This window comes from Pteropus vampyrus, unplaced genomic scaffold (genome assembly GCF_000151845.1).
Source record: "Pteropus vampyrus isolate Shadow unplaced genomic scaffold, Pvam_2.0 Scaffold169, whole genome shotgun sequence".
Taxonomy (NCBI): Eukaryota; Metazoa; Chordata; class Mammalia; order Chiroptera; family Pteropodidae; genus Pteropus; species Pteropus vampyrus.
Genome location: NW_011888950.1, coordinates 296,820 through 308,603, shown reverse-complemented (window position 1 = coordinate 308,603; position 11,784 = coordinate 296,820). Strand labels below are relative to the sequence as shown.

Genomic DNA, 11,784 nt, shown 5'->3' with positions numbered 1-11,784 from the left:
AGGTTTAGGTGAGGAGGAAAATGTCAGGAGACCAGTATGCATCACAGCATGGCGGCAAAAATATCAATGGCTTGGGAGGAAAAAGGGAAGTCTGGCTACAGCAAGGATCACTGGTGTTTCCCAAAAGCCTTTCTCACTTTCCTGCTTTATTAACAAAACTCTGAATCCTAGTCAGGCATAAATATGGCCCCTCACAATAAACAAAAGTACCATTTTTCCAGCCTCCTTTGTACCTGGATGTAGTCATGTGACTAAATTTTGACCAATGAGATTTGAGTGGAAGCCATTTATACAACTCGCAAAAAATATCCTTAAAGGGAAGAACTGTGTCCTTCTTCACTCCTTTCTCTTTCTTTCTGTGGATTTGATAGCTAGATCTGAAAGGGCTCATCCATAACAGGGGTGACCTTGGGAACAAAGGTCACACGAGGTAGGGCAACAAGACGGAAGGAGCTTTGATCTCTGGGCACGTGGTAGAGCAAAACTATCATTTCTGTCCTGGGCTGCCTGTGCTTGGTCTTTGAAATGAGAGAGGAATAAGCTTCTATGTAGTTTAAGTCACTGTTATTTTGGGTTATACTGTTACTGGCAATCGAACTTAATCCTAATTAGAACATAGTCTAATATGACTTGAGCCAAGAGTTTCTGTAGGTGATCAGTGGGAGAGCAGGTTGGAAAGACGTGGAGGTCATGGAGAACTTCACAAGTCAAGTTAAGGCATGTGTCATTTATTTTATAGGCTCTCTGAGCAGACAAATATAATAAGAGCGGTGTTTCCAGAAGAATACCTGGTTATGTTGTACAGAGCGTCCCAGTCTGGGGAACTAATGAATGAAGTGAAAGCACTTGGGAAATTACTCCAATTAGCCAGGTTAGACTTGCAAAGGGGTCGAGACTCAGGAATGGAAGCTGTAGGATTTGGATTCTAAGCCGAAACTAAGGATCAAAATACGGAGTAGACAAAGGTGACTGAGATTTCTCCTTGAAGGTCCACGGCATGTTGGCAAAAAGAGAGAAATCAGAAAATGAAAGAAAAATCAAAGAAGGACACAGACTTCCCTTTCCGAGTTGTGGAGCTGAAGATCATGGAGGGACGCCTAGGGAGATACAGCCCAGGTCACGTGCCTGCAGCTTGTTAGATAAAAAGCCTAAAAATGCAAGTTGAGACAACTGTAAGCACGAAGGATAGAGCTGAACTTGTGATATGAGTTTTTCAAGCAATAGGATACAGGAATCGGACCCAAATCCTAAGTATGAGAGGGGAAGAGAGGGAGAGGTGGCGATTAAGGGGGAAGAGGAAAACGGGTATGATGTGTTGTCTTCGAGTCTAAGGAAAGAACTTCTAGCAACAGCGGAATGTGCCAGAAAAGAAAGAGAAGACCCGGTGAGAAAGGATCATCGAGTTTGTCAATGAAGAAGGAGACATTGTTGACCTTCGAGTGACAAGGTCACCAGATGACTGAGGCTGGAAGCCTCGTTCTAGGGGATTGAAGAACGAATGTCTTAGAGGGGAAGGAAGTACATTCGAGAAATATATGTGAACTGAGAAAAGGAAAAAGAACAGTGACGTCAAAGTCTTTACGGGGATACGGAAGCCCTGTATGGATTAGTTAGCGGCGATGTACACTGGGAGGAGCCACCTCTCTAAGCCTTGGCATCTCGATGTGTCGATATGCATATCTACCATGTGGGATCATGGCAAAGATAAATTAATATGTGTGAAAGTTCACAGCACAGAGCACGTCAGTTAATGGTCGCGTATCAAATGTCTACTTATGTCCTCCACGTCTTCGAGTTATTTCTTCTGTTTTATCATGTCGTTTCAGACTTAACTAATTGCCCCTCAAATGAATGTCCCTGTGCCCGTGGAGATCAGACTGGAGCTCGTCGCAAAACCGTGCCTGTCATTTAGAGAAACCCTCCGATTGCACCTGTGTCTTGGATCCCATGTTGTCTCGAATTGCAGAGCAGCTTTTTGGGGACCTGTCACAGAAGACGAGAGCCCTCAAAGGTGGGGACTCAAGAGTTCCTGTTTATTTGCAGCAAGCAACCAAAGCATACAGTTGTTCTCCCGTATGACAGGAATACCAAAAACAATAGCCAGACCACGTACTAAGCCGAAACGAACTGCCTTTCACTAAATTCATCCTGTGAAGTTGGTATAATAATCTCCATTTCACACAGGAGAAATGTGAGACTCAGAGGAGTTTAACGAGTTGTCATTTGTTAGCTCACGTGGCAGTGTCTAGGACCCATGAATTCTACCATCACTCTGTGGGTCACTTTCTGTTTAGGATTTTTTTTTTTTTTTAGGCAAGGCAACCCTTGGTTGACCTCACAGATTGCAAGGACCTTGTCAGCTTACAATCCCTTATTTTTTATTTTTTACGCTTACAGCTCTTGGTCTTCCATGTGGTCTCCCATCCAAGTACTAACCAGGCCCGACCCTGCTTAGCTTCCGAGATCAGATGGGATCCAGCTTGTTCAGGGTAGCATGGCCATAGAACAGTTTAGGTATTTTGAGACCCAGAAGTTTGTCTAGCACTTCCCCTGCTTCCATGAGCTGCTGCCCAGAAGGAGAGGGGCCTGAGGTCATCCCTGCCCCAGACCTGTGCGGGACAGTCACAAGATGACTGTGATATCAGCATAGGTATGGTCAAGAGCAGCCAGAATGAAGAATGAGTCTGTTCCCAAACAGTGGCCCAGGTACCAGACGCAGAGCAGAGCCTTGTCATCCCACTTATCCAGAGGCAGAATTGGACAAGGTCCACCGGTCACAGCTTGGACTTCCCGTCTGGCAAATCCCAACAAATTTTCTGCCTTCCCCAATGGCCCATCAGCCACCAAAAGCCACTACTTCATGGAGACAGAGACAGCTCTGGCCTTCACACACCACAATAATTGTGTGGTGGCCAGCCCCTTAAATGACTCCACCCAACTCAGACACCTTGGAACAGGTATTCTCTGAAGCATGCCCGAGACTGTTACCTCTCTATATGAAGTAAGCTGAAAGATGAAAGACCAAGGCGATCATTTTCGTCCGGCTTATGCGTAATTACGCATTCATCAGTCAGAGCTTTAATTACCAGGAGATAAAGGTACCATTAGCGTTTTGAGGAAAACTGGCTCCAGCAAAATGCATCTCTTTTGTCTCCCAGCCAGTGACAACTAACTGTTATCCTCGGAAAGGCTTAGCAGGGAGACTCCAGCCTAAACCATAAAAGGCCCTCAACCGTAAAAGACGAAGCCACCGAGTTAGGCACGGCATTCACTTGTGGGAGATATTCTGTGGTTGGGAAGCCCAGCTCGGCTTCCAAGGCAAGGACATGCTTCCCTGATGACGTCAGAGACAGAGCAGTGGAGGCGTGGATGAAAGGGGGATGGGAAACTTGGGAGCCTTAAAGTATTACCTTGCTACTCCCTGGCATGAAATGCAGAATCTCAGGTTCCACCCAAACCCTACCGAATCAGAATCCGTATTTACACGTGACGGTCCAGGAGGTTTATAGGCACATGACAGTGTGAGACGCATTAGTTACTTCAGATGTCCTCACAGCCCAGCACTACACGCCTTCTGCTCACCGTTGAAACCAAAGATGGGGGTTTGCTCATCTCTCCTACTTGCGTTGGTTAAAGAGGAAAACTGGAAGCAGAAATATGTGTGTGTCTAGAGAGTGTTTTTCTTTTGTTTTGTTTTTAATATCTGGCAGGAAAAATAGATGTTTTTTTCTCCCTTCCAGAGTTGCTTTTAAAAGTAAACATCATTGAATGGGAGCAAAGTGGGGGCGGAAGTGAGGACCGTAAAACACACACACCACGTCAAATCGAAATGATTAATAAAGCTGAGAGGCAGAGCGTCCCCCGGCACAGGGTGCGATGCGACAGACAGGTCAGGGCAAACGCCGGAGTGGATTTCAGTGCCTCTTGCCTCAGGGCTGGAACAGGCAGCAACAGAGAGAAAACCATTTCACAATGAGGAGACTAGGAAACGGGCAAGAAAGAAACCTCAGGAAAGGGGGGGACAGGAGGGTGAGAAAGAATCAGACAGGGAGAGGAATTCCTTGGGCGGCAAGGGTATAGGTGCGGAGGGACGTGAGGGGGGCCTCTAGGCCATACCCACAAGATCGATTAGCGGACCATAAAGGCCAGGCATCCAACCCGGAGTTCTGAATAATTAGCCCAAGTTCTGAGGGGTGAGGACAGCCGTTGGCTTTTAATCCCGATGCCGTCATTTATTAGAAATGTAAATCTGGAGCTAATGTAAATTTCCTTGCTAAGCCTCAACTTCCTCATCTGTAAAATGGGGATAATTCTATCCGCCTCATAGAGCCATAAAGATTGAATGGGATCGTGTATGTCAAACCTCAGCACAATACCCGGTACATACCACACTCCCCAAAATGATGGCTATTTTCACTTACTATTTTCTCAGCAAGTATTCCCAGCATTAATTTTCCAGCACATTTTTTTCTCTTGGCACTGACCCGAATCTGTCTTCTGAAAAGAGGGCTGGGGATGATTCAAATGTTTTTATAAGCACTGTCTTTTGCTCTCTTAGTGCTGTCAGAGTATGATCTCTTACCTCGCTTGTTCAATCTTTCGACGATACTGACAGCTTAATGTGTATCGGGCATATTAACTAACTAAACTAGCACCAACGGTATCAAAGCATCCACGGAAAAGAGAGCACGGTGAGAATGCGCAAAGCCAGGAAAGTGCCCAGCATCCTCTCTATCACGCGGACCTGCATCTTTTATGGCCCAGCTCTGAAAAATGGCAGGCTGGAGTTTGAACTGAATTCCTGGGCCTCCCGGAAGTGGATCCATGCACTCAGGAATGACTCCAGCTCAAGATGAGCAGCTCTGTAATTCCTGTGTCACACGAAGGGTTCCCTGCACACTGTGTCCCTCCGATGAGGCAACGTGGTGCCAACGAAGCTAGGCTCAGTCACTCCTCAAGTGGCTTCTTAGCACTGTGACATGGTCGGCATCCCAGACCAGATCATCTGCCATACAGACTTACGTCTTTTGTCCCAAGGATGCTGGAACGGGAAGGCAGGTAGATCTGCACAATTCCCCTCTTAGGAGGCAGAGTTGGGGTGGTAGGCCTCCAGAGCAAGGCTCACTGGCTAATGGGTTACAGTGCCTGGTCAGAGGCTGCCAACATAATAGGGGACCTCACAGAAGGGCTGAGTCATCAATCTTTAGACTCTGAGATCAGACACAGCTGGATTTGAATCTCCATTCTACCTCTTACTAGATATAACCACTTGGCCTTAGCTGATTAACCTCTCTGAGCTTAACCTCTCTGAGCTTTAGTTTCCTTGCCTATAAAATACAGATCGTCTTAGCAACTACTTCAGGGTTCTGGCAGGAACACATGGCACACTCAAACTGAACAATTTAAGGAGAGTTTAATAAAGGAGTGGGCGCAGTGTAGGGAAATCGCAGGGGAGAGTGCAGGACCCTGGGGCTGGAAACAGCGGGGACCATCACCCAGGACTGCAAGGCGAGAACTCAAAAGAGTGAGGCACCTTGACATCGGCTGTGCAGACAAGGGAGCCCAGTAAGGCAGGGCTCAGCTCCCGTTCCTCCTCCTCTTGGCTGAGCCCAACTGGAAGCCTAAGGGCAAGACAACCTGTTGACAGTGTCCTTGTAGTCCAGTTTTGGGGGCACAGAGCAGGGTAGAAAAGAGTAGAGAGTGGGTGTGAAGAGGCAAATCTAAAACATCCAGCACACTCTCACGGGGTCATTGTGGAAAGTAAATGAGAGCTGCACGGAAAGGGCTTGGTACATGCGAGCACGTAATAAATGTTCACTGTAGCGGTGGCCTTTTTATTTTTACCAATGAGAAAAAGTGAAATTTACGATGTTTCAAAAGTTTCCTTAAGTTACATAGAACGGAGGCTATATACTGGTGTTCAGTCCCAAACTCCTAGCGTGCTACCTCCCAGGCATTGCTACTACCGCAATGACAAGAGGACTTCTCAGCAGTTGGATAGAACAGTTGGAAGCAAAAGCTCAGGCTATCAATAAAATCGGTCACATCTCATATTAGGTTCAGTGGGAGGAATTGAAAAAAAATCACCATTTAATGTACTTATGTCGTAAAGAGGGGATTTGGGCTAGATGTGAGAGTCTACAAAGATACGAAAATGAATATTAGCAAATTGCAGATCTGTCTTGAAAGAATCTAAGTAGAGTTAGAGCTGAGTGTGGTCCATCAGAACCAGCACCTCTGTGTACCATGAGCCCAGCACTAGCGACCTAGATGGCATCGTCAGGATTGTCCCCAGAGCAGTAAACTAGAACTTGACCAGCCAGTGACTGTAGGCATAAACCTTGCCCTCTGTCCCTTTTGGGCGCATCATTCTGAGTATGGTTACTGGGCCTTGCCTGCTCAGAGAGAAAAAATTTGTTTGGCTACCCCCTAGAATCTCATAGCATCTGGGCTCTGCCTTGCTTAAACTCCTGATTTCAATCTAATGGCGCCTGCATCTTGCACTGAAGTGTGGTTTTGGAAATGATCACCTAGAAATGACCCTATGGGAATCCCAACTTCTGCAAGGTCATACAGTGATCTACTACCCCTTCTGAAAACAAGAAATCACCCTATCCATCTGAAAAGACGAAATCACCCCGCTCATCCAACTTGCTCCTCCGTTAGGATCACCCTACATGCCCAGTGCTGACCTAAAACCTAGCAATGCATTTAATTAATCTCCCGTGATGATAAACCTCTCCTGGACATGGAATGATTTATATGGAAACTAGATTTTCTATATTTTATTTTGACTTTCTCCAGGACATCCACAAGCCATCCACAAAATACGCTAAAGCAGTGGTCCCCAACCTTTTTGGCCTCAGGGACCGATTCTCTTATGAGAATCTAATGCCTGATGATCTGAGGCGGAGCTGAGGTGGTGATGCTGGCTCTGGGGAGCGGCTGCAAATACAGATGAAGCTTTGCTCGCTTGCCCGCCACTCACCTCCTGCTGTGCAGCCTGGTTCCTGACAGGCCACGGACTGGTACCATTCTGTGGACATGGGGTTGGGGACTGCTGCACTAGAGAATACTATTTTTGCCATCAAAAATGGCAAAAGAGCTTCCTCTGCTCTTGGCTTCTACGACTCCTGGCAGTCTATAAACTACTCTGCACCTGGCTATAAACCACAATCCACTATACCCCCAGAAGGAAATACATCAACATATTGCAAAATCTTGGCCTCACTTGCAAACCCCTATAGCACTTACTCACATCCAAATTGTTTCATTCAGAGCTCATCTAATAGGCAAATAGAAGAGTCAAAACAATTCCTCATTAGGTCAACCTCAGGTAGCACAAGAACCAGTAATCCCCAGAGAGGGGTGCCAATACGTGCTCCATTTGGACTCAGTGAGCGAGATTGCCCAACCTTCAGACAGCCACCAGCTTGTTCAACAAGTGAGCAAACAGCTCTATCCCTGGGTGCATCTAGGCTGAGTTTATCCTATGGCAACTTGGGTTTTCAATGCACTGCTGAGAAGTATAACTTGAAAATAAGACAGCGATGGAACAAATTCAAGCAGAAGCATGCTTTCTTAAATGGATGCCTCCAGCTTCAAGATATCTTACATATCAGACCTCTGATTATAAGCATTTCTTTCTGTGAACCTATGTTTTATATTCGGTTCTCAATTATATTCCTTTCCCCAGAGAAACAATGGAGATGCCCCTTTGTACTTCTCCGCTAGCTTTCGACTGTGTAGGGCTCTGACTAGCATCCAAAACCACAGGAGGCAGTACGCAGAGTGGTTCTTCCAAGGGAGTTGGTGGGAAGACAAGGCCAGGCGTTGAAATTTCCTGTGGCTTTCTCGGCCTCTGTTCCACATTTGTACAATGGGGCCAATAACATGTCCTGTCTCATAGGGAGGCTGTGAGGAGTGAGCGAGATAATTCATGAAACAAACACTCTGACAGACAGTAGCACTCAGTGAATATGGAAGATGAACAGAAAAAAAAAAAAATGCCTGTCATCCTGACCCATCCTCTCCCTTCTACCCTTCAAGCTAATTAAAACACCATATTAAACACAGGTAATAACAGGAAACCTTCAAACCTAGAGGCATTTCTCTCCTATTGAAATAGAGCATCTCGCCTCATCGATACAGATGCAGAAAGAGGTGAAGGGGGACACACGCAGGCCAATTCGACCTGAGGGCGGTGATGAGAGGGAGAAGAGAAACCCTTTTAGTAGCTCTATGGCGACCGGATGAGATTTGGCTCAGCATCTCTTACCTAGTGAGATGCTGACTCAGTTGATGAAGACTGGAAAAAGTTAATAGGAAAAAATGAATCCCATTAGGCTGCCTCCTCTCGCATGTTGGCTACAAGGCTAAATGCATCACAGGCTTCCAATAAGTATGAACTAATAATCAAATTTAAAAGCGAAGAAATCATCATTCTCCCCAGCCTGGCCGCCCGCCCAGCTGCCGCTCAGAGGGCGATGAGCCGCTTTTTATCGGAGTGCGGATTGCCTCTCTGCCCGGAGAAACTGTTCGTTACCCGGTCCAGCTGGAAGACGTCGCTCAGCAGTGTTTGCTTGGACCACGGCCTTCCTTTTCCAGTACGATCCTCTCACCACACCCCAGGGAACCTCACCCTTGGCTTTTTATTTTTTAATAAGCAACTTGATTTGTTCCAGTTTCCTTAAGGATCAAAGAATAAAGCGTCCAGTTCAGGCTTCCAAGCCTACATTGCCAAGAGTGGAGTAATATTAAAATCCATCAGAACCCAGGAAAGGCCAGGGGAAGGATGTCCCTAGTTCTTTAAAGCAGGGGAGTCCTGCGGCTGACATGTGGACTTGAACCTGGAGTTGGAAGGCACTCTACAGTTTAAAATAATTTATTCCAACTCTGTCCGGTCCCCTACAATCTTCTTCTGGTTAGCTCCTGTTACTTCTTCCTGTTGAAGTTGCTGACTAAATATGCTGAATATCAAAATGGGGTTTATTGTCAGACATGGCAAAAAAAAAATGTCATTTCTCAAAGAAATGGGGGTCGAAATTCATTAAAGGTGACGATAGAAACTCTTGGTTTCTTAGGAGTCTCTGTGCTACAGAAGCTCCTAAAATGCAAAAATATAGAAGAATTTCTGACGAGTACATTTTATTTATACAGAAGAAATAAGACCTAAGCAACTTTAAAGACCAGAAGAAAAGGTATGCACACATCCCCAAAATGCTAAATGGGTCTCTGACGGAGAGAGAGGAAGTTGCCAAAGACCTTTTTGTGTCTTCTGAATTATATCCAGGCCAAGCCAACTTTTTGCTTGTCCTAAGAGATGGGACACTCTATTCCAAGCCAACCTAAGTCGGAAAAATGTGAGTGACAAAGAAAAAGAAAGAAAAGGAAAGAAACCAGTTACTTTACAAAGGAATCCCCCAGGATTTCCACTGATGACCTCTTCAAATACATTTAAAATCTGCCCACTTCAAATTTCCCCCGCACACATGGATTTCTAGGCACCTGTCCATTGGAAAAGTAAGGCACGGATCTGTAGCAGTTGTAACCTTTCAGATATTTTGCCTTTAATTCTTCAGATACAGAATTGAAATTGTATTTCATAAATCTGTAATAAGAATGGGAGAGAATGGGAGGGAGAGCAGAGTGCCAAACGGGCTCCCCCAGATTCAACCATCTGCAGTGTGGATCCCCTCCCCCAGCGCCCACCTTCCTATGGCTCTAGGAAAGCCGCCAAATAAGATTTCTAATCTGGATTTGAGGCTACCCATCCATCTTTAAAAGATGAGCTCCAGAAATCTCTCTGTCAGTATTTACTGGGCCAGTCTTGCACACTGTTAAGCTAGATGCTTCAAGGGTGCAGCCTGAAATCCAGGACAGAAAATCAACAAAACAAAACAGCCAAGGGAGTCTAGGAGACTCACTGCTTTATATATAAACTTTCGGAGGTCTCTAGTGTCAGCTCCTAGAGGGGAACAAGAGGTATAAACTCGTCTCCTGCATCTGCTCCAGGCCCCTCTAGAAGCAGTTCATCCTGGTGTTCCAGAATCCTGCTGGTGTGTGCGACCATGGCTCACTGGATAGGCGACGCCTCAAATCCTGGCTAAGCAGATAAAAAGCTTGGGTGTCACTGAATATGACCATTACAGCAGGAATCTAGGACAGGTAAGTGACATCAGAATGGAGAATGTGGACATCCAAATTAAAGCACCACGATCATTCCCACTGAAATACATACATACCCACATATGCACACACACATGCAGATGCACATACGTGCACACACACACACATATTTGCACATGCGGCCCCTTCTCTCTCTCGCATCGCAATCAGTCACGTTCCGCGTGAAACATCAATCACACCCCCCAGTTATCAATAAAACTCGAGGACTCCAGAACGCCTTGGGCTGACACCTTAACGGAATTTCCACCGACAGTTTCAGAGCCTAACTCATCTAAAGGTAAGAGATCTCTTTTAAAAAGCCAATTAATCCAGCCCGGCTTTTCTTTACCTTAGGCTAGTGCTAAGAGAAGACAGAAAAAAAAAGAAGAAAGGAACCTATTCCATAATATCCATCCTCAGGCTTCTGAGCCGGTTTACCTAAGCGTTGCCATGGGGATGTGTATATAAGTCGGTCTCCACTCTGAACCACAATCTCTGACTTGACAGAGAACACCCATTTGGGCTCCAAAGTCAGGTAACAGCCAGGGAGCACAATGGCATCTTTTTGTTCATGTTGAAACTTGATAGTTCTCACTCACTACAGGAAGTCGTGAGAGTTTTTTGCATTTTGTTTTTCTCTCTGTAACCCTCTTCCTCTTTTCATCTGTTCCTCCCCTTCCCAGGGAGGGTGGATAAGGAAGAGGAAGAATCTTGAAGATAAGCCTGAAAGGAGAGTGAGAGCTGGCCCATCAGGCCGGACCTCCGTTTTTGCCAGGAGCAGAAGGAAGAGGAAGGCCAGTCCTCCTAGCTTAAAAGTGCAGCAACACAGAGCATCAGAACTGCAAGGATCTTCCGGGGAGAAACGAGAATCCCTGTGATGAGAAGTGACTTGCTCAAGGCTACTCATCAAAGACAGATTTAATCTCTTGACTTCCATCCCACAGAAATGACCACGACCTCACCCAGGGTTGCCTAGGAAACCAATATACTTCTTGTAGGAAGCACTGTGCCTGTCCCACACATAGAGGACTGCAAGGGATGTTTGAGGAATGAATGACTCAATGAATGAATGAGTGACTGCAAGGTCGGAGAATAGGCAACTCTTTCTTTTCAGGGTTTCTGGCACCAAAGTAAACTAATATCTGCAAAATAACCAATGGCAAAGACTCCCCATCTCTAAGCGCCCAGTTCCCAACCCGGAGTCAACCCTCTCCTAGGACCCCAGAAGTCGCCATCTGTGCTGAGATTAAGAAATACAGAGTTCTCCTCAATGAGTCACTCTCCTGCCCATCATGAGACTATCAGAAAATTAACAAACCAAATTGTAGGTCAAGTGTGTGTTTTGGGGAGTGGGGAGGGTGGTGATGAGAAAAGAGGCTGTTCACATATGCTGTAAGTTGATCGAGAAGGTAATCCTTCCAGATCTTTCTCCTGGTCCCATTTTGGACCCAGGTTATTCATTTACAAAAGTGTCATCTCAGATCAGCAGTGCCTTTCGGGGCTCCGGGACAAAGCCAGGCTAATTAGAACGAAAAGAGGACTGGACCAATGGCGGTGTCCATGTCTTAAAGGAAGCCAATTCAATTAGCCGATCGCATGCCACATTACACCTGCCCC

The 11,784-nt window shown here is 46.0% G+C and overlaps 1 pseudogene; it reads right to left on the bottom strand.

Moving 5' to 3' along the window:
• Positions 1–2,388: 2,388 nt before the first annotated feature.
• Positions 2,389–2,506, bottom strand: LOC111745911 (annotated as a pseudogene).
• Positions 2,507–11,784: the final 9,278 nt, after the last annotated feature.